The 5,939-nt window shown below is 44.1% G+C and overlaps 1 long non-coding RNA gene across 1 annotated transcript; it reads right to left on the bottom strand.

The window, feature by feature from the left end:
• Window positions 1-310: 310 nt before the first annotated feature.
• LOC109529878 (uncharacterized) lies at window positions 311-5,681 on the bottom strand. The gene is made up of 2 exons (XR_002170907.1): window positions 5,403-5,681; window positions 311-1,111 (listed from the first exon to the last, which is right to left on the bottom strand). It is a non-coding gene; the product is annotated as an uncharacterized LOC109529878 (long non-coding RNA).
• Between the last annotated feature and the right edge of the window lie 258 nt (window positions 5,682-5,939).

Here is a 5,939-nt window from a genome sequence, read left to right as displayed (position 1 = left end):
ACACACACACACACACACACACACACACACACACACTCTTTCCGCAAGTATTGTGACATTTCTCAGTGAATAGAACATAATTTATGAGATATCAATCTACACTGTCAGTTTGGTAAGGTAGTGTTTGCAGCACCACAACAACAGCAACAAAAATAGTCAAAATGACACCAAAAAGTGCAACTGTATTTACATTTGCTTTTACACGTTTACGTCCAACTTTTATTTTACTTGTGTGCAGTACATCACTTTTTTTTTCAATGCTAATGTACAAAATACAAACTCTTGCAGTGGCTCATAAAAAAATATTGAGTTTTTTTTTTTTTTTTTAGGAATAAAACCTGCCTAAAACTAAAACTAAAATATTCTACAAATGTAACATGCAGTCTGTAAAATTGGCATGTTGGACCTCAGTGGAGGGGGGGGTGATATTTGACTAATTATGCCATTCTATTCATACCGTTGAATTTTATTGAATTTGATATCCTTAACACTGAATTGAAATGATCAGAAAAAAAATGTTAGATGATTTACTGTAGCGCTTAAAAATGTAATGTGTTGTAATTGGCAGTAGTGTGTTATTGCTTCACACCGAGTGCTGTTTCTAATAGCTTTCTAAAGAGCAAAAGATAAGAGACACGAATGCACCTCAGGAAGGTAGTCTCCCGCTGCCCCCCCCCCCCCACAAAAATGTGGCAATAATTTAAAAGTGAAAAAATATCAATGCGATTGAAAATGCAATGACTACGTATCGGCCGATCCAAAAGAAATCCAGCTTGCTAATAATCACAATCACTGCACTGTGCTTGAAATATGTCTTCAGTTTTCAATACCACGTGTCGTGTCGTTTTGATGGGCGACACACAAAAAAATGCAGGACGATTGGTTTCGTTGCTGACGAGTTGCCAGTTGAAGTTAGAGCGAGGGCACGGCCCTCTTCGGAGAGGTCGACCCGTCGAGGTCCAAACGCCAGCAGGTCCGCGCCGCGCCGCCTCTTCCCGCGCTCTTCCTCAGCAGAACTCTGCTGCTGCTTCTTGCTCCTCCTCGTCCGTCTTCTCCTCTTTGCTTTTCTTCCCCCGGCCAAGAAATAGTGAGGTGAGTTGCACTTTGGATTCTGTCCAGACAACATTGTAACAAAATGCCATAGCCTTCATTATTGCGCTTTTCATATTGACAAAAGTGGGTCATGAAAGCACGAGGAAAAAAAACACTGTTGTGTTTTTAACACCGGGTGATTATGTGAAAAGAATCGTGGTCAAAGGCAAATAAAGAAATGGTGAGTTTTAAGCAAATGCAAATTATGTTGGATTCTACTTTTAAGGATTTAGATATCGCTGTTTGGAGCAGAAATATTGAATCATAAAAACGTGAAGGGGTGGGGGATACTCTCAAACTAGTCTTTGGAGCAAGTTCTAGCAAACTTATCTGAGAACACACACACGCACACACACACACACACACACACACACACACACACACGATTACCACGACTGCACATTAAGCTGAAAAATTACATTCTCATTGTGTATGAATTTTTTCCCCCATATTTCCTTATGGAAAGTTTTTTTTTAAATTAACTTTTTAATCATACAGACATAAATCTCTACTACACAGAGTAAATATATTGATTTGGGGTGAGGGGGATGTTTTATGGCATTATTAATATTGACCCTAAGGAAAAAGAAATCTTCATTTGTAATTTATGAACATAATTAAAAGAAGGAGCAATGTAATTATTATTATTTAGCAAATAACTGAGGAAAAAAATACATGTTCATTTTTAATTTATAAACATAATGAATAGACTCAGCAATGTAATTATTATGCTTTGGCAAATAAAACACACCGAGGTTTTGCAAATGTCAAAGTTGATCTCATCCACACTCGTGTTTCCTGCTCATCTCATTGTTCATTTTTATTTTGGAAATGACAAAGGCATACTGTGGTCTTTTCCTGACTCTGGGCCAAACAATCCGGGAAGAATTTCATTCTTCAAGCTCTCCCCATGAATTGTCTGATTTACTATTGTTGTCATATTTGGACTGCCCGAAAGCTGCCACTTGGGTTGCGGCAGCTCCACAGACCACACACGGCCCGTTTAATGAAATTAATGAGAGACGGCAACCGGGAGCCAAAAGTTGCACATTTATCGCAAAGCTACTATTTGACTTCGCTTTGGCTCCATCGCGCAATGTGTTGATGCTGCGCCTGTCTCACGGCGGCCATTTTGTGCTGATCACAGCAACGAACGGGCGCCCATTTTAGGACGTGCGGGGCCGTGCGCTCGCGGAATCCTCGGAGCGAGGCTTTACTTTGGTTTTGTCGCTCTTCAAACTTGGAGCCAAACATTCCAGGAAGAAATTTAATCAGCCAGAATTTCCTCTTGGTTTGTCTGATGTAACACTGTTGTCATATTTGGCTGCGGTGAAGGAATCTGAAGCGCATGAAAAGGGTTAATGGCAAAGGAGACCCAACTTGAACTTGGCCACGGTTTTTATTTTCATGTGGTGCAAAATGTCGATATTGCGCATGTCTCTGGTGGGCAATTTTTGTGCTGGAGGTTTGAGGGCACGGAAACAAGTACTTGCTAAACCTTCACACTTTCTGAAATACACTAAAATGTAGATATCTCATTTTATTTATTTATTTTTGCTCTCAATCCAGGAATTATTTCAAGATGGTGCATATCAGCCGCAATTTTGGTAGCCGTTAATGAAGCTGAAGTGCCGTCAAGGGTTAACGAGAAGGTGGAACCGGGCCGCTCTTTGAATCACGCGCTACAGTCGGTCGCTAGCGCGCACGGGCCTCGCCGGCCATTTTGTACCCATCGCAGCATGTGTGCCATTGTTAAGACGCGGCACGTTCAGAACCTTCAAAATAAATGTGCCTTATATTTATTTACATTTTGCTTTTGAACTTGTGGCAAAGCAATCGGGATGAAGGATTTAGCCCAACACAATTTTACTCATAGAGCACTTGGCATACCAAGTGCCGTTTCTAAAGTCAAAAGCTTTCCTTCTGCTTTTAATGTTTTTCTTTGAACCGCACGGAAGCTGCAATTTGGCTGCGTTCGCTGAAACTAAATTTGCATTAAGCCTTCAGAACAACGAGTACAAACTTGAACTTGGCCTTTGTTTTCACTCATCGTGTCTCTCGTCAACCATTTTGTGCCGATGGCGCGCGAGTGCCCGTTTCGAAGAAAGCGGGAGGAGAGCCGCGCGCTTGCGCAACCTTCAAACTTGTCATTTTGGCTTCGACGATTGTCCGCGCTTTTCAAGCGCCGTGCCCAAAGCGGTCAGTCGCGGTCTTGTTTTCTAAAAGTGGCTGCTGGGGTCAAAGGTCAGGCCCTGTTAATAAGACGCAACACGCTCCCCCCCCGGGACCTCCGACCCCCGGCCGGGATCACCCCCTAATCGGCATTAGTTAATGTGTTTGTAATCTTTACCTTCTTAAAGCAAACAGCGGCGGGCGCGCTCAATGGGACCGCTCGGCCTCCCCGTGTAACACTTTTGACCTGGGGGTCGCGACCCCTCACCCTGACTTGGCGGGGGAGCGCCCTCGAAGGTCTGGGGCGTAATAGAGAGCTTGTGTTTGGACACGTGCGCCACTCACGGGGCAGACCAACCGCCTGAAACGCCGCGAGGAGGATGTCAAACTCGCGGTTTGTTGTTCAGAATGACTCTCGCACGCGAGAAAAATGTCGGAAAAAAATTGCAGTACCGAAGGCCTTCAGATGAGACATTTTCACCTGTGCTTGAAAACGTTGAGTCTGAAAAATGAATGAAGCCACAATTAAGATATTTCAAATCCACGTTTTAAAAAGTTTGGAGTTGGCTTTTCATTGTTATTTCTTCATCTTGAAACAGCAGCGCCATTTTGTCAGAAAGGCACTGCGGCTCGGCCGAAGTAACTTTGCAAGCGCATATTCAAATCTTTTTTTTTTTTTCTTTAAATACAAAAGTCCAAATATCAAACGTCGATTAAATCACGTGTAATGGAATAATGGGAAGTGGATTTGTTGTTGTGGGTGGCAAACCACTCGAAGAGAAGCACTTAAGTCACTGCGCACACAAATCTGTTTAGGTTTTTTTTCCCGCCCCTGCATCATACCGGTAATTCACAGCTTATTACGTGAACCGCAACCACTTGTGTGCCCCAGCTTAATATTAGTTTAATTTTATTTATTTATTTCCGCCCTCCGCCCCCCCAATAAAAATGGAATCGGAAAATCTGGGCAAATCAGGTGCAGCAGCAGCAGACGAAAGAGTACGGACATACAACATCCAGCTTTATGGGGAAAAAAAAGAAAATCCTGATTGCAAAATGATTTTTCTTCTCACAAAGATTTGTGGTGATTAAAAACAAATTTCGTGTTATTTTCTGTTGATAAAAATTTTTTTCGCGTTATTTTCTGTAAATGTTTAATTGTTGACACCCAAAGTCCATCCTTGATTTTGAAGTGCTCCCAATTTTCTTTCGTTTAAATCTTGAAATGGTCTTTTATTTGTATTTTGTCGGCCGTACCAACGACATAATGCAAGAATGAGCAGTGGCAGATGAGTGATGACTTGTATGGGGGGGGGGGGAAATGATAATCACTGTCACAAAGTAACACTGAAGGCATCCGCCGGCAAATCATTTATACAATGATTGATTCTATTGATTGCAAAACAGAAAATAGTCTCCTAAAATTCAGCAAGAGTGTTGCAACGCATTTCGCGAATGAGAAATGGACAAAAAGCAGGACTGTTTGCCGCCAACTTGCGCGCTTGCTCGATGATCGATAAGCGACCCCGTTTCAACCGACGACGTTTCGGGTGCCGAGCCAAAAACTTTGCGCCAAACACTCAAAAAGCAGCCTTCCTACGCACACGCCCAGTGACACGGCGCCATCTTCTTTTGCTTCACACTCGGGGCCCGCTTGTGCTCGGCGTTTCGATTGCGTTGCGACTCCCTTCATAAATAACGCACTTCGAAATAGCTCAGCGCTAACTAGCGCGCTTGCTCAGTCACTCATATTTGGAGACGTTGGACAAGCGTGCACGTGGAGCCTAAATGTGCTTACACGGCGGCCTGCAAGCGACGCTTCATCCTCGTGTCAACTTCAACGTGCGGGCACACACACACACACACACACACACACACACACACACACACACACACACACACACACACACAGGACGTCCGTATGTTTGCGTGTATCGTGAGCAGCTTCATCAGCGCTCATTACAAAGCAACAAAACTGGCACAGCTTGCACTGCAATCCCTCCCGGAGAGCAGCAAGTCGCACGCCGCCGTGCGCTTTGTGCCCGCAGCAAGACGAGACCGAGCCTCGCTAAACACAACCGCATAAAAACAAGAACACGACAATTGTTAAAGTCAGAAAAAGCTCAAAAAAACCCCACCTTGTCTCTTCGCGGGAGATGCGTCGTCCCCCCCCCCGACTGACCGACACACTGCTGCCCTTTTTTTTGTTTTGTTGTTGTTTTTTTTTTTTTGTTTTTATTTTTCTGAGCGAGCCCAAAAGAAGCCGGGAATTGTCGCACAATAGCGTTACAGTAATGTGCCACAAGAGTGGAAAAAGCCAAACGCTGGTGGCTGAGGTGGCAGGGAGCTGGAGGGGAGAGGAGCAGGAGAGGAGGGAGGAGGGAAGATGGCGGCGCTTCAAGGACAACGTGAATTGGGGGGAGCTGAAGGGGGAAAGGGGGGGGCGGGCGAGGGGGTGGCAGCGAGTGCACTAACAACAGAATATTCAAGAATAAATCGACGAAAATAACGCCGGGGTCGCTTTCAGAGCAGCTTTTATTTTGGAGGAACCAACTCGGCATTTGTTTAGTGCAAAAGAGGGCGGCTGTTTTTCCTCCTTTTGCCCGCTTTCCGCTCCGGAATTTAAAAAGAAAAAAAAAGAAAAAAGTGCTTATCGGCCTTTTTGAATTGGTGCC

This window comes from Hippocampus comes, unplaced genomic scaffold (genome assembly GCF_001891065.2).
Source record: "Hippocampus comes isolate QL1 unplaced genomic scaffold, H_comes_QL1_v1.1 scaffold62, whole genome shotgun sequence".
Taxonomy (NCBI): domain Eukaryota; kingdom Metazoa; phylum Chordata; class Actinopteri; order Syngnathiformes; family Syngnathidae; genus Hippocampus; species Hippocampus comes.
This window is presented reverse-complemented; position numbering and strand designations above follow the sequence as displayed.